General features: G+C 43.9%; 1 protein-coding gene across 9 annotated transcripts in view; it reads right to left on the bottom strand.

Annotated features, from left to right (window-relative positions):
• PITPNM2 (phosphatidylinositol transfer protein membrane associated 2) overlaps window positions 1-17,582 on the bottom strand; it is a 138,257-nt gene that overhangs the window by 102,176 nt on the left and 18,499 nt on the right. Inside the window, exon 3 of one of the 9 annotated variants that reach the window (XM_068412830.1) lies at window positions 5,153-5,245. The exons of the other annotated variants lie outside the window; for them this stretch is intronic. The gene's annotated coding sequence lies outside the window, so the exon portion shown is untranslated. The remainder of the gene's footprint in view (window positions 1-5,152; window positions 5,246-17,582) is intronic. 9 annotated transcript variants of the gene reach the window in all.

Raw genomic sequence — 17,582 nt, 5'->3', positions numbered from 1 at the left:
GAAGGAACAATGCAGCAAGACAGAATGACAGATGAAAAAAGAAAGGTTACAAAAGCAGAACAGACCAGAAAGGCACTTATAGGATAATAATCCTTGCCTGTGCTTCTAATAATATCTGTAATACTTAAAGCTGAAAGGATTGTAGAAGGCCAATTTACTTTTCGTCCTCTGTGCCATTTTCTGTTGGCGTTTGCCCCAAATGCCTGAAGACAAATGGTTGGTTTCAGTATCTGCTAACATGTGTATGTAGCTGGGGAGAAAATTTCCCAGGAAACTCTGCAAAGGACAGAGCTGAACTGGCTAAAATCCCCCCACGGGGGCAGGGACAAGCTGGGCAGCCCCCATCAGACCTGCACCTCAAACCTGCCAGTGGAAATGTAAATCCAGCAACGCCACTGGAATAACTCAAGGCACCTTCTGGTGAAAATTTTAATGAACCAGAAAACCATGGAACAGCACCAGACTGCAATTTAGACACCAACTCCAGGTCCTTTGAATAAATGAATATACACAGAGTTTAGGATGGGCTATGCTGAAGGCTGGTGGGACTGGCTGGAACAATGACAACCCAACAGAAGCATGCCTGAGCAGGAGCAGACATGGAAAGCGGGGGAGTCATCTTGTTAAATTTCTCTGGACTCTTCAAGCGGTTCTTTAGAGCTTCATGTTAACCAATTAATACATCTACAAGCTTACAGCTGTGAACAACTTCATTTAAATTAGATCTCTGAAGCATAAACTTGCCCAAACTACTAAAATTTGAAACAAAAAGGAAATAATAGGTATTAGATTAACCAAGTAAAGATATATCAATTTTAATTGTACAGCTATTCAGAGAAGAGTACTCTGGAGAGGAGAAAGTACTTAGTCTATCTCCTAGGGAGTAGAAGTGCTTAGGTTTAATCTGGAGTGTTGTCACTCTACAGAGATGTAGTGCTCTGAGAATTTTAATGCCATATGTGAGACTTCAAGAAGTCAACCCAAATTTCAGAACACTGAAGCCTGTAACAAACAGTCACTCAGGACAAACATCATAACTGGAAGCATTTTAAGATTGGAAATACACAAACATGATGAAAACTGCAGCAGCACTACCAGTGCACTCTGTGAATTAATGTTGCCATATGAAGGGAAGGGGAACATCTCAGCACCCACTACCTGGTGCATGATTCAAGAGCCTGACACATTCACTGACACCTGAATCTCTCTGCTAATTAGTGTCTTCTACCAAGAAATAGGGGGAAGGGAAAGACTTTTGGAAAGGAAAAACTACACCAGAGATGTTGTTATAACAGTTCAGAGTATTTCCAGTAATGCTTCAGATGCTGCAGTGAGAGATCTTACCAACAGCTTTCGGAAGCAAGGCGGTAATATTTATCATCATCACCTTCCCCAGCTCAGTATGCTGAAAGCACACAGAGAAGAAAAAACACACAGCCTTGGGATAGTTAAGTGTTTGAGGGGGGTGTCTGGTTTGGGGGTTTTTTTTGTTGCTTTTTTTGTTTAAATTACTGATAACTAAATCAAACCAGAAAAACAGTCTAAGAGCACAGCCTTTGTAAACCACGCTAGACCTTGTCCCACAGCAAAGATAAACACATTTTTGCAAAAGGACAAGACTGCTCCAACATATTGAGCAGACATTTTTGAAATCTCTAAAATTATCTTTTTGAGTGTCGACTGAAGAGGCTGAATCCCAGACTCTGCATGAACAACACAGCCCGAGACTCAGACACCCCATAACGCGAGACACGGAGGCCATCACCCTCCCAGCCTGACCGCACCGGGAGGCTTGGCACGCCAACAACATGCCTGTTCTGGGGAAGAGTCCTTTAACTGGTGCTTTCTTAACCAAAAGCTTATAAGCAGAAGGCCTCGCTGCAAGAGTCAGAGCCCAAACTGAGGAGAAGCGAGAGCCAGCTTGACCCCTGTATGACAACGATGTGGCCAGAGGCAGCTGACAGCACTGCTGGGCCCAAACCAACCCGCCCCTTCCCACAGCTGCCATAAAAAGCATCACTGCTACCGTGTTGCACCTGCAATTATTTTAAGCAATCAGCTTTAGAAAAACACTAATAAGTAAGGCTCATTTCTCCTTTCTCCTAACAGTACAACTTGTACTTAACCTTCCTGTCATTAAAAAAAAATTCCATTTAAGAAAGCAGCACAGTATCAATTTAGCAACCGAGCAAACAATACCTTCATGTTGCTACGCCTGTTAACCTTTGATTTACAGCTACGTTTTTGTCAGTTTTGTTTTTTAAATTAAGATGCTTATATCCTGAAGGGTAACAAAGTTCACTCTATTAAATTAACATCTGCTATAAATAATGCACTACCAGAGAGTCAAAGAACATTTACAAAGCACTAAAACCAGGTGACTGAGCATTAAACAGTCTTTCTCTGAATAACTTAAAAGATAAGAAGATAATAAACATCTGAACACTAAACTCTTTCTTTGCACACCTTTTTGGTATAAGAATAGTCAGCTCCAAATAATCTGCTTTGTGGCTGCTGTCAAGAGAGACCTGAGCAAGCCAGCGCAGGCTCCTCGCTGTGCTGCGGGGAGCAGCTGACGTGGAAAGCAGAGGCTTCCAGGGACAGACAATTTGTTGACTCCATGTGTAGGTTATAACACTGACAGATCTCCCAAAGCAATTTTCATTAATAAAAAGTTTCCAAGACCAGTCTGTCTGCTTCCCTAGCCCCAGAAGAAGCTTTACACAAGACTCCTGGAGACCAATCCTGCCCTCTCTCCTTTTTTTTAAAAAAAAAAAGATGGGAGAGTCAGCTTCAGCAATATCTTATGCTTTATGGGTATGGGTAACAGGAGAAAACAGTCAGCAGATCATATGGCATTGGCTTCCCTGCCAATGGGAGCAGTACGTGCTCTGTGTAAAGGTTGTATTTTTTTACTTATGTGAATCCATGGAGCTCACTGCTATAACTTTCAAGTACCCGCTGTGACTTCTGCACCATTTTAAAAAGGCAAAGGAAATAAAAGGCATAAACTATCTTCTAAAACAAGCACATGTTTTTTTGTGCTGAAGTCTTCAGTGAAGAAATATAAAACACAATTGCAACAAGAGCTCAGATTGCTGCTTTAGACTCTAATGGCTCCATAACAGTAATTAAGGCTTCTTCCTGACTTCATAACTATGCCATAATGCATTTATCAAAAGCACATTACCACAATGGACACATCCACTCTTTCTGCAATACTTCGACAGCTCCCTTTGGACACTATCAGTAAATAAAATCTTATGTGGTCCAATTAAAGAAAGCATAAATCCCAATCATTTCTCTGTGGCTATCTTGTTCTGAATGCACTGCTCTGACAAATTTTAAATGGAAAATGGATAAGTGCTTTGAATATAGCAAAAAACTTCCTCCCCAGAACAACTCCGGGATGCCGAGTCTTGCTTAAGAGCCACAGGAAGGAGTGTTGCTCGGGAGCTTTGTTTTTATCACAGAAGGAGGAGAGGTTTTGACAGCGGAGAGACTATTGTCAAGTGCATTTGGACTCCTGTCAAGTCTCTGCCTTGACAAATTGGACTGGGAGTCCTTTCACAGGGAAAGTGCATGAGAGAACATAACACGCAACGCAGAGCCGCTTCCCCACTTCAGTGAAAGCAGAGGGAATTACAGAGCTCGCTTCCCCTTCCTCCCATCCAATTGCTTCCAACAGGCTGCAACAAGCACAGCACAGCAGTGCTCCGCAGGGACACATTCACAGACGCCAGCATCCTCCCACCAGTCCCTTACCCACGCAAACTCCACTGTTTTATTGTGGGGAATACAGATTGCTGCTGCCAGCTGAGCTCCAGGAGGAACGGCACATGTGTGAAGCTCACACTGTGTAATGACTGCTACCGAACGTGCAAATGCAAGTGGGCGAGTATTGGCATGAACTGTGCAGAGTGGAGCTAAAATTAGGGCCAGCAATATGGAGAACCCATAATGTCCTCTGCACCTGGGTAGCTCAGTGCACTCTAGCCCAAACATGCTTTAACTGGAGGGAGCATAAAAGGGGGAAGATGCAAAATACACATGACCTTCCTCACCATTTTTCTCCACCAAAAGAGGTTTTGCATTAGCCATCCCACAGCAACAGCTCAAAAGATTTTAGCGTGGAGATAATTTGGAACACACTACCCTTTCTTTGAGCACATGAAAGATTATTTCAAACCAAAGAGGTACTCTGTTCTAGCAGTGATGCTCAATCTGCCATACTCTGCTTTTGCCACACACTTCTCCCTCCTATCTCTTAACTGCTGCCATAGGGAAAATTTGGCAGTTTGTTTAAATATAAGATTATTAGTATTAAGTCAATATTCAAGCCAGAAGGAATAAAACCCACTTCACATAACGGATGCAGAGTGCTTAGCATCCCTAACCAGTCAATCTGTGCTGTTTACTCCCTTGGTGTGGATGCTTTCACACTGATGAGTTCTGACTGCTCCTTAGTACAGGGACAACTGTGAGCAGTAACCTGACCAGGACTCCTTACGGCATAATTCTGCACCCCCTGATTTTAGTATCCTTTGCAAAAATCACAGAATTTCTCGAACAGTATCAGAGAGGCAGGCAAAGCAGCCAGGCAGCACGCCAAGGAGCTCTTGGGATTTTGTCTCTGGGTTGCAGAGGGTAGGGGGGGAAGATTTGTTGAGAAACCTTCTAGAAACCCTGGGGATGAGAGTACTAGCATTGGCTAGTAAATGAAAAGCATAATTCAAATGCTGACACGTACTTCACCAAGCTGTTCTTTAAACTACATGGGAAGGAGCTGCACCAACCTCCATTTAAAGAAGAAAAAATGAGGGGGGGGGGGGACAGGGGGAAGCTGAGGTACAGCACTGTCTGGGGGCTGTTTCTGAGGCCTCCATCCAGAAACAGACAACCAAGCTTTCATTCAATAAGGTACTGCTACAACAAAATTACCTCCTGGGTGCTAATGGTCCCTTAGTTATAAACAACCTCTTTAAATAAGGAAAAAAAAGTGCTTATCAAGGAATTTGCCACACATTTCCTTCAATAAATCCTTCCTCCATTCAGTGCTTCCCAACAGGAGCTGGTCTACCAACTATCATCACCAGTAATTCTCTCCCACCAGGGGGAAAGAAAGATAAAAAAATTCAGATCATAAAAATACCTCTTTTATCATAGGAGAAAGTTATTATGAGCCTTCCTGCTGCCTGGCTGGTGTCTGCACACACTGATGGTCTCCTCTTTCTCCATTAATTGCCTGCAGAGGGAGAAAGGAACAAATGCTGACCACGCCAGGTGCATCCAGAGACTCAAGGTAATCATACTCAGTTAGTTTTATTTATTGTAACAAGTATTTTATTTATTTGCTTTTATTTACACCAAGAAGAATAGGTCCAAAGGCTCCTGGCAAAAGCGCCCCCTTAGGGCAGCTGCCATCACACTGTGCCAGGTATTCCCCTTCTGAACCACTGACTCTTGACGTATGCCCGAAAAAGAAAAAAAAAAAGGTGGAAAAAAAAATATTCCTCTCTAATTTCCCAGAGCTCCTGACAGTTTCTACCTGCTTGGTTTGTTCTCTGCCAGCTCCAGATTTCTTGGCCGGTGCCCTACTCTGGAGAACGTGTCTCTCTGGGGCAGCCAACTTGCTCTAGTCGAGTCAGAGCAGAGGGACTGGCTGCAGAAGCCCAGGAAGAGCTATCGGTGACACCGTGCAATGAGTGCACCTAACAGGCTCCTACCCCAAGCTCGACACTACTTGAAGCACCCTTGATTTCCAGACTTTCCCGGCCCAGCACACATGCCAGAGATAAGAGAGGACATGCCAGCTCTCTCGGGACTGCTCACGTGTTCCAAGTCCAGGTGGTGACAGAGCAGGACCGCACGTCACATACCTCGGCACTGCATTTCCAGGGGGGCAAGCACACGCCAGCATGCAAAGCCCGCCAGCTCTAAAACCCCACTGCCAGGAGAGCTCACCAGGCACAGTGAGGAGCCAGAGGCAACAAGCACTGCCCAACCCACGGTCCCCTTTGCAGAGCTCTTGCACCACTCTCCTCAACAGGGAACGCCAGGTCAAACTGATCTGGAGACGCTTGGACTAAGCTGGACTGGTCAAATCAGCCTCCACGGGGAACTGGGCAGCAGCCCCAGCGCTGGGCGAAGAGCTGCTAAGGCAGGGAGCAAGATACATTTTCCTTAGGCAAAGCCCAGCCAGAGAGATGGGCAACTTTTGCCCTCCAAATGCGTAAGCTTATTCCTCATAAAGAGTTTACAGAGACTAAAGGAACTAACACTAATAAAGTTTTATCGCTTCCTACACCCAGTCCTCAAGGGAGACCCAGCAAAGCTTTGCGGGCAGCCGCAGCAAGAGCCTAGGATCGTGCTGGAGCCCATCTGAAGGCGGAGGGGGGAATTCCTGCTGGCAATCCAAAGCATCAAACAGATATTCAGGATATATTCAGCCCTGAATCAGAAAAGAAAAAAAAAAAAAACCAAACAAACTTCATCCATGCATGTAAACTGGTCACACCCTTAAGCTCTCCAGAGAGATTTTACAGCTTGTAAAACCCTCATGATTCATTTGGAAAGAAACCACAGTCTATGCTGCAGCCACAGAAGTGTAAGGTTTCACGGGGAGGAAGGGATGCCTCCATAAACTGGACTTCGACAGGATATGTAAAGAGCACTAATACATTTCAGGGCTCAGCTACAAGCACAAAAAAGGGGAAAATAGAAGGGTTTCTGCCCCATATCCACAAGACACTTTATGCAGAGAAAAGCACACCGCTTTATTTATGTGGAAATTTTCTTTTCAGCAGCCACCTCTTAGCTAGCCATTATCAGCCCAAAAACAACAGGGCACAGGAGACTATTTTAACGAACAGCATGAGCAGGAAATACAAAGATGAGGAGCAAGATTTGAAGCACAAATGGTTCAGGCACTCTTGTATTTTATAGGTCATTCACTGGGCCTTTATACTTCATTTATCAAATTATATCTGAATTGGTGCAGTCATCCTGATTCAAGAAACCATCATGCATCTTTTCCTTTCAAAAGAGGAAATAAATACTTTATCTGTAGAGCATTTTGCATCAGAGGATCTTGGAGTCCTTCCCCAGCACTTGGCCTCATAAACCCACCCAGGCAGGCAGCTGCTTACCCTACAGATGCCTTCAGAGGTGCAAAGAAGTTAAGTGTTTTGCCCATAATGGCTCAGGCAGTGACACAGTCAGATCCCAGATCTATACCTCCTCCCCCCAGATGCACCTCACTGAGCCAATTACACATGTTGCTACCCTTAACGAGTGGGATTTTATAGCCTCTATTTTTCTAGTGCTTTCCTTGTCATCATAAACATCCCAGTGTTTGCTCACAAGTTGTTCCACTAAAAACAAATATGCTGCCACTCCACGGCAGTGGAATTTGCTGCAGAAAATCATCAAGACAACAGCACTGTCTCGCCAGCCACCTGCACCACCTCCCCCTTTAACTCAAAGCCAGAGGCACGTTACAATTACATTATTCCAACTAAATAAAATTATTTTCCCCTCTTCCAAGACATAAAACAACCACATCATTATGGCCATAGCCACTGTGATTTAATAATTTAAACAAAAGACACACAACATGATAGGAACATAGTAAGTAGCACAGCACTTCATTACAGCTGGAACCAGTATTTATCATCCCTGAAACCAAAGATGGTCTTGAAAATTATATGCCCAAATGCGTCACTTCAAAATTACAACTTAATCATACAATGTTCAGCACAGAGCTTTAAAAAACACTGATCCTCTTTTGGTTTTTTTTTCCATGGTGAAGAAAAGCTCTGAGAGATAATAAATCATTTAATGCACCGGTGGAAGCAGCTTACTTACGGAGCAGGATTTGCAATGCAAAAAGTGAATCATGAAGCATCACCTTCACACTTCGCCCTTCCTCGGGCATCACTATTGAAGACTGTCTCTCCAGCTCACCCACTGCCTCCTACAGCAGGTCAGTGATGGGGACAGTCGCCCATTTCTCCATCATCCCTCTGTAGGAAAGGGTTCATCGTGCTCTCCGAGCTACGTGAGGAATGAGCTGAAACGCAAGCCAGCTACCCAAGATCTGCAAGTGCTTTGAAAGCTCTAGCCCACGCTGTATGGAGAAGTTAAGCTAGTAAAAATGCTTTGGACACGTAGCCACAGCCCAAATACAGTTCTTTGCCAAGACTGAGGACAATATGTTATTAACTAAAGTTTAATTATATCCACAAACATACATTTCTAGCTGAGGCATACAACCATGTCTCTGTAGATTTGTTTGTTCTTCTAGCGGCCCCATTAAGAAATTAGTTTTGTGTTCACTTTCATAGCCCAGAACACACATTTATCTGGTATTAAATCTGCTCCTGTTTTGTTTCCACAGGAATTTTACTGGTTCCATATTAATTAAATTATGTCAGAAACAGGCAACACTTCACAAAGGACCCTCTAATCAGTGGTTAATAAGGGCGGGCTGCAATACCGCATTTATGTAACATTGGTAAGATTATTTTCAAAAGACAAAGCACAGTTTCAAAGAACAAGCTATTGTCTCCCCACCAATCAAGTGTGGAAATTAAGTAGATCTTAATTATTACACTTGCAATGCTTAAGATTAGGTGAGATCGATTTCCAACAAGTATCATTCCCCATAGAAAGAAGAATCCAGCTACTTGTAACGCACAGACAATGTATTTTTCTTCTAAGACAAATTCTGCAGGAAGAACAAGTCAGCAGCAGACGCCCAGCCAGGTCTCTACAGCCAACTAACGATCGCTACGTGAGCTTCAGCAGGGAAACCTTCCTGCTCTCAAAGACCCAAGTGTAAGACAGTCATATTGAAAGGCTGCCCCCTCTCCCCAAAACAACCCAGTAACCCACTGCCACAGAAGCAATGCAAGTAGCTCCGAATTATTTTATCTCTTCCCACACACTTTCAAGTGCGTCGACCGCACGTGCCAGCGAAGAGCACGCACTCCATTCTAATGGAAGAGGCAGAATTCAATTAATGACACCAATCTAGAAGCCAGCAGAAACTGCAGAAATGGCTCATTTGGGAAATTTTTCTTTCTGAGAGCTTCCGTGCACTATAATAAAGGAACTATTGCAAGCATTTATTTATTAAAACAGAAAGATTTCTTTACGAGAGATCTGCAATCAGCTGAACATCTGAAATCGCAGCTTGATGCAGCTTAGCCCCTGGACAGAGCTTCTCATCTGCTTTTATGTCAGGAAGCAGCGTCCATTAGCTCGAGGGTTAGTTGAGAACAGCCCAGGCGACACCTCGGCTCTCGCTCAGAGTGAAGGCTGCCAAAACCAGCGGACAGCCTGCAGCCACCCAAGCTCAGCTTTTATGCCGGGCTTCGATAATGGTAGAGGGAAAGAGGCAGACTCTGCAGGCAAGGAAAGCTGGTAGGTGGCCCAGCCAGGGTGTGCATGATGGCATTCATGAAAGGAGCCAGAGAATTGCTGCTTTCCCTTAAATTAGCGTGGCAGGCAGAGTTATGAAAGGCTGCTAGGGTAAGGGACGTTACCCAAATCCTGCTATTCTGCGAGAGGAAGACCAGTGTCAGACGGCCACAGCACAGAAGATGCAACACTGGCACATCCACACGTCTCTGCTGGGCAGAATACATCCCAGAGCTACCAGCAACAGGGGGTTTGGCAACAATAGAGACATTTGATTTAAATGAACTGTACTATTAAGTTAACATACTTATTCATAATACAGGCTAGCTTATATTTAAAAGAAAAGGAAAGGGAATGGCACAGGAAGCTATTTCAATTCATAAGAGGCAGCTATTAAGACAACACTAAGAACTCAGGAGGGGAAAGTTCTCCCAATGGTTTTGCTACGTTCTTCCATCATGATTTTACAAAGCCCGAGGAGTGATAAAAGCACATTTTAGGTCTTCAGGGAAGCAGATCCACATACTGCCTCGACTCTCTGTTACATGAGACTAACCCAAATGAAAGTGTTGCCCCGTTCCCAAATATCAGGATCCTAGTCCTCTTCAGCTTGTCCTTTATCACTAGTGAACAGCCACAGCGATAACAATAAGACTAAGTACAGCTGTCTGGAGAGACGGCAGGTGCTGCATTGAACATACCACGAAATCAAACACAATCCTCCCCAACACCAAACAAGAGCAGATTTAAAAGCAAGGACAGTTTTTCCACCAGCAGTAGCTCGGGATCATGGAACTGCTTCCTGCCCTCCCACCTCCTGAACTTCCTGCCATCCCGTCCAGGGAATACGCCTTTGTCCCTGACCACCACCTGCAGAAAACAGCCACCCGCCCAGACGTGAGCGTGAAGAAGCCCCTCCAGAAAAGTCACAGTGCTGGGACAGTCCCTTCCCTCTGCGTTATCAGAAGTTCAACCCTGCAGAGCAGCAGTGCTCTACCCACCACGACCTTGCGAAGTGACACCCTCCGTGTCCTGCTCCTTCTGGCTCCTCACAACGAAATCACTGCTACCAGGCCAAAATGGAGCATCCGTGTCCTCAGAGCACAAGGAGGGAGAGAACTGCTCATCACCGCCTCTGATACAAAACAGCAAAATCAATTACAACAGACGACTTTTTGCATATGAAGTATACATGGAAAAAAAATTGAGATGTTAACATTTGTCATTGCTGTATCTCCCTCAGAGTCTCTTCCCTGAGCCCCAGGAAGCGCAGAAGGGTGCTCAAAGCAATAGGGAGAACAGACGAAAAGGTTGACTTAAAACAAAAAACAAACAGCTCAAGAAGTTTGTTCCACCTGCAGAGGAAGTAGCACTTTAAAAGTCCACCTGAAAGAATGGCACCAACTGCCTAAGAGGCCGTACAGTCAACAGTCAGCTGCCAAGCGTTGGTATCTCAAGACTTGTAATATTTGTGCTAGGGCTCAGGTGCTGCACTTTCTTATCCAGGAGTCTCATATGCACACGCAGGAGGGCTCTGGGCACCCACCTCCACCGTCCATGCGACTGCCCCTGCACTGAATGTCTCCTCAGCTCCACAAACCACAGGGATGCCCTTGGCTGCTGCTGACGTGGCCACAAAAGGGACAAGAGTGCTCATATCATCCTGGAGAGGTGAGTACCTGTGGGGCAGTAACCTTGCTGAGTGGCCCCTAAGCCACTCAAACAGGAGCATCTCTGCCCACATCCTCTGCTGCCATTTCACACAGCAGTTTCTCGCCAGCACAGCTGCTCATTAAAGCTTGTGCCGACATCTGAAGACTCGGAGGCAAATAAAAAAAAACCTACACTTCTTAATCTGATTCATGCTTTTTTAATGACTGGAGTTAGTATCATGTGGAAAGCATCTTTTGCAGGATACTACTTTGACCACTGCTGTTCATGAATATAAAAGACTTGCTAATGCTCTGCTAAACTTGTCACAGAAGTATTTATATCAACACCCCTCTATTTTTTTCCAACAATAATCTAATTCATGTGCCTCTTATCTTAGCTATGAAACAGCATGTTAAATCCAAGATCACAGCTCATTTAGATAAAAGGAATCGGGCACATCCAGCGAGTCATTCCTGCTGTGACATTTCTGCTATTGACAGAGTTATTTCCAGGCCCAGCGTGGGCAGGGAACCGGGAGGACTCGCACTCTTCAGCACAGTCACTGCCCCTCACCCAGGATGCACAGAACAGCTGAATATTCAAAAGGGACTCTACCTGGGTCTGGTCCCATGTTAATAAGCATTCTAGCAGCATTTGCCAGAAATAACCTTCAACAGTTACCTAGAAACATAATCCATCAAAATAAGCCTCAAAACTATAAAAAAGAAAAAAAAAAAAAAAAAGAACTTGTGTTGGTAGATTGTGTTCCAGCCACGTACAGAAGAATTAGTAGACAAACTCGAGTCATTGATCAAGGGAATAGCTCAAATTAATTTCAAGGTTATTTTCTTAGACAGTTCTTTTACAAACACAAATAGTGCTGTCAGAAAGTTTCCCTTTCCTCATTCTTTGTTAGTCTCCATGAGCTCTTAAGAATATAGCTCAACCTTGTGGGCCTCTATAGGACTTCGAGCACCCAGTGGAACCTAAGCACTTAGTAGGCGATGAGTTGAAGTGACCCTATCGCTCTAGAGCTTAACAGTTAAATAATCCAGAAGAGATTAACATTTCCAATCACGTACATTGAAAGTTCTTCTTCAGCACTGAATGGTTCCCCTTTTCTCTAGGGCTCCATCCTCAAATTCCTTTCTAATCTGAATAAATACGGTATGTGCATCCTCCTCTTTTTTTTTTTTTAATAAACACAACTGCTGGGATGATGCAGACATAGCACAGCCAAAGGATTTTCTTGAGATACTCAGAGCACTCCTGATCTGCATATTGATTTCAACTCATCATTCTTCACAAACAAAATGGATACACAAGAGAGTCAGTCAATACATCTGCTGGTGCATCCTCCCCTCCGCTCACAGCCAGCGAGCCCGTGCACAGAGATTAACGCAAACTTGTACTGCAGAACGTGCGGCCGCAGCGAGAATTGGTACTTTTGGGACCGTTTCCAGTCGAAGCTGTAAAGCTGAGATACAGTCAGAAGTGGTCACAACCACGCAGCCACGCTCGTCAACACACTTTCAGTGCTAGGGCTCAGCCGAGGTTATCTCACTCATAACCTATAAATACCCCGGGGACGTTTGTGCAACGTGTGCATCCACGCACTGATGTTTCAAAGGACTTGAAACAAAACTTGGCCGCAGTGTGTAAATTCCCAGCACTGCTCAGAGCGCTGCACGAGGCGCGCTCTGCTCAGCCCTCCGAAAGGAAGCTGGCCTTGATTTAGAGGGATGCGTGTACTCTGTGGAAGTGCATGCATAACTGATTGCTGCTGCTCATTAACAGTTTCACGCCTTCCTGAAAATCATATTTTCAGCCAAAAGAAACACATCTGATTATTAAGACAAGGATCTCTATACCATAAACAAGGATCTCTATACCACAGACCCCAGAAATTAATCATTCCTATATCAGGGACCCATCCAGGACCCACCACAAGGTAGCCAACTTCCAGAAAATTAACTGCTATGGGTCAGTCAAAAAGATACACAATTTAAGGATTTTCATACATTCTCTTACTCAGGTAGAATCCTCTCTTTAACCCTTCTCTCTAATAATCAAGCATTTATTGGATCTGGCATAAAATTCAAGCCACGCTACTAATCAGTCTGGCTGGAGAGAGATGGTGGGAGTTCCACCTAAATTCCCAGGACAGGTTCTCTTCAAGTCTTTAAAGTTTTACTTTTGGTCTCAGTGGAAGTAGGATTAGACCCTAAACAGGTCCACTGACAATAACATAGGGGAGCTTGAAATGGATGAAGGAAGACAATACAAGGAAAGAGAATCTCAAAGCAGGATAGTTTCATCAGATAAGGGCATATTCTATGCAATAAAAAAGTTAATGCCACCCTTATCTGCATTACATCAAATATCTTTTGCTTCCAAAAGCCCTTAAGGCTGCAGAGTTTTCAGTTACCTTTTCCCCTCTCTACCTCCACTAGCATTAGAAGCCTGCTGCCAGCTGCTACATGGTCTCTCTGGGTATCATGAATTAAATTCTTGTTTTTTCTGACTTTTTCCACCGTTAGAAGGACATTTATCAGGTTAAGCCCAGATTTCTTTCCGTCTTACCAGCACAGTTTTGGATGACTAATGAAAAGACTGACTATATTTTAAAGATCTAATCCTCCCTTCACTATTTATACTAGTCAATGTCACTTTGACACTATTCTGGCTTTCAACTGCAAAAAACTTTGACTTAAATTCCCCTAGAACGAACATGCTCTCATAAGCAGACAGGAGTGCTATTTGCTCCGTATTTCCCTCCCTCGAGTTAGCTTCAGCTGTCACCAAAAGCACAGTAAGCATTTTCCTTCTTGGGAACTATGTGTTCCTGCAGTTCTATTCAGTGGACCAGAAGAGTCTGGCATCGGAAAAAGAACTATCTGATTTCTTGGACTCACTGCAAGAGAACCTGTCTTGGCCAGATACAGTTATTACCACCAAGAACCAAGAATTCAGTTCTATTAAAGATGCCCTAGGCCATGAATATTGGCTATACAAACAGTGATCAAGCATTTACCCACTCCAGACACAGCTCTGGGGCTTTGATGGCTCTTTAAAAGGTGTTTCTTCCTGCAGTTATAAATAACTGCGAGCAAAACACTCCCTTTGTAAGTTAGCGTAAAGATTTTCAGAACTGCCATCCATGAATTGCTGCCACTATTTTAGTAAATGGAAAGCAGTCAGCAGCTCCTGACAACCTTTCAGTTGTCTCTGGTTTCAGTTTGTCCAGATCTGGAAGTACATTTCACCTTAATTCAGACCAAGCATTTAAGTCAAGGTCGAATTTACTGTTTTCACCATGATTTGTACTGCCTTCTTTCACCTATATTCCCTGTAATTTCTATTTCTATGGCAAGTTATAAAGAGGGCAATACAGCCTGCAAGAGCAGCTGCACCTCAGACCTACCTTGAGATACTGAACCTGGGAGTGCCCCTGTATGTAAGGGAAGGGAGAGCTGCTGTGTTCAGATGGCGAATCCCTGCGTGACAACACTTCGACGCTGCAGAGACCACAACCTCTGGGCAGCAGCGAGGAAGAAGTACAAAAAGACAAAACAAAAAGACAAAACAGATACAAACCACCTTCCCAAAAATTTGCTCAAGGAAAGAGTTTTCCACAGATCAGTTCTACCACGGTTTCCATCTTTTGGCTCGCCACATGCAAGCCCAGTCCTCAGGCAGGGACAACATCTCTAACAACTTCCAAGCAAGTCAGGTCTCCACCCGGATCTGCCTCTACTTCGAGTGGCCTTCTCTTACTTCATTAATGGCCTCTTTCCATCACACTATTAAGGTACGGTAAGAGCAGGTCTGCAAGCACATGCCTTGCTGTCCCCTCCATGAAGGGTCCTACCCCCATTCCGCAGGAAGGGCACCAGTGGGGATTTCATTGAATGTCACGGTGAATTGCATAGCATCTGCTCTATGCTATCAGGACAACCTTCTCTGTAGAACTTTTCCATGAGGGGTTGTTCATCAGGTCTTATTTTTAAAGAATCTGGGCCAAGTCATCCCTGCTGTAGCTTTAATGACGTCAATGAGCTACAGCAGAGGTGAAATTGGGCCGTTATTTTTTATGTCCATATGTCATGTGCCCATTAAGGGAAAAAAAAAAATGCAAAAGAAGATCAAGGAAGAAAAGAAAAGTTATTGAATCAAAAGACTATCCTGTGCAGGGATTAACATCTAGATGTGGAATGTTTCTCTTTTGTTCCTGCTGCGCATTTATAAATATAACAGTTTATGGAAAAAGAAATACTTCTGTAGTGTCAAGGTACAATGCAAGTTCTGTAGTGACAAATTATCTTCACATTTTGTATCCTGTTTTGATAAAAAAAATAACAAAAAACTCTCTACCAGGAAAAGGCCTCTTCAAAACTCAACAAGATTAAGTGACCCAGTTGCCAGTAACTGTTAGTTTCTCCACTGTAAGCTAATATTAATCGTACTCTACAGATCACCGCCCAGTGGACCTTGTTCTGAGCTCATTTCTTAGTAAATCCAAAATAGGATTATACAAGTATCAAAAGCAAAAATATTAAATATAAGTTTAAACCTAAGCAGTGTTTCCTGTGAATATTCGAAGCCTCAAACACCAACATGGAAAGGGACGCAGCTGAGGAGGCCAAGCCTGCCAGATGTAGGACACCAGCCGTGAACAACAGTAGTAACAGCCACCGCCACACATCACAATTCTGTGCTGATTTTCAGAAGGCTGAACCATATCACTGATCTCCAGCGAGTGTGCCTACGTATTTTCCACCCACCATGCCCCAGACCAGCAGGTACTGCCCTGAGCTGTGAGCAGCGACTCAGGCTAGCCAAACCACAAGATGCATCGCAGCCAGTGAGACCTACGACCAGAATTGCTCAACTCCGTATTTAAAAAGCCCACTTAACTGACATTTAAGCATATGAGTAACCATATTCATAAGAACATAGGTAAAATTACTCACCGATAGCTTACAGAGTCACGCCAATATGCCTTTAGAGCCAGACTGCAAACCATCCAGGAACGGCACCAGATCACAGGAGCCTGGTGTTCAGGGCCTCTACTTTGTAGATAACACTTACTTGAAAGCTTAACAGAAGATTCCTTTGAAATCTTTGACCCTAATTCTCCAAGTCTCAGCTTTAGTCAAAGACTAAGTCTTCTTTGTAAAGGCCTTTTTGCCAATTGTTTTCCCTTCGCATTAATGAGTTCTTTTTCCCACAATAAGCCAGAACAGTTTGGGGCTGGTTTTTTTTTATTATTATTTTTATTTCTCTCCTCCCCCCACCCCCCCATTCCAGCACTGGAATCAAAATAACTTGAGATGGAAAACGTGTGACCTCCCAAGCCTTTATTTACAGTATCACAAACCACATGGGAAGGATCTGTCCAAGTTTTCCAGCTGGAATGGGAACAGCAGGGAAAAACACGCCCTCGTTTTTGCAGCCGTGATATTTAACACATCACAGGAGAGAAGGATGGGGAGGAGGTAGGAGAGTTAGAAGAAAGTAATGATGCCATGGAAATATGGGATGAAGAGGTCTCAGTCACACAGGTAGGTTCACGTGATTACGTCCTTTCTTCTCAGAAATAAACAGAGCTTTGTACATGCAAATACAATTGCAAAACCAGCCTGACACATATTTAATGGGGTTACTTCTTGACTTTTATGTTATACAAGACTGTAAAATATAGAAACCTTCTGGACTTCACCTGAATTTGTATTAGTGCTCTAACGATCTCTCTTCACGTCACCATCCCCCAAATGACTACAACAAAGACTTTGTCAAAAACAAGAAGCCTAGAAGCAGCGGAATCTTCCTCAGATATTTAAACAGTACAGACAAACACAAATGAACGAAGTTTAGATCTATAGAAAGTTACTTGCAGCAGGAAACTGTCAGTTAGTTTGTGGTTACAACCACACCAGTGTCGCAGCTCTTTCCTCCCAGTTAAATAAGTACGTCCAAACAGTTCCTCGTGTCTAGTGTAAAAGGAGGAAAACAACCAAAAGAAAAACTCGCCCACATTTCCATTAGAAATTTCATAGTGTCACACTATACAGGAGACTATCTTTTTTGACAAGGGATCCTTGTGTACCTTGCCAAACATTTATGTCCTAGACTGTCAGGTCTAACTCAGTTTCCCTGTAACTGTCTCGTACCTTTAGAGATCCCATTGCCCCTCCCTTACTATCAGCAGCTTCCCCTTCTCCCTGCCTGGCACTGTAACAAGTGCCACACTAACCCACCACCTTTATACACCGAGACAGGGGAATGCCACACTTGTACTGCTCCGTTACGCTGCCAAACAGGGTTCCTCTCCTTGCCAGTACAAAAGCAGCCATCACCCAGCTCTCTGAAGTGTTATCACCTTGATCTAACTCACTGTAAAGTGTTTTGCAGTATAGTCTATGAAAGATCCAACATGAGGACAGATTTCTCTGCGTTGAGTCAGTTTCCACAAACTCATCCCTTACAAGGGGTACAATTCTCAG

This window comes from Nyctibius grandis, chromosome 14 (genome assembly GCF_013368605.1).
Source record: "Nyctibius grandis isolate bNycGra1 chromosome 14, bNycGra1.pri, whole genome shotgun sequence".
In the NCBI taxonomy this organism is placed as follows: Eukaryota; Metazoa; Chordata; class Aves; order Nyctibiiformes; family Nyctibiidae; genus Nyctibius; species Nyctibius grandis.
The sequence above is the reverse complement of the archived record's forward strand: the minus strand, read 5'-3'. Positions and strand labels throughout refer to the sequence as shown.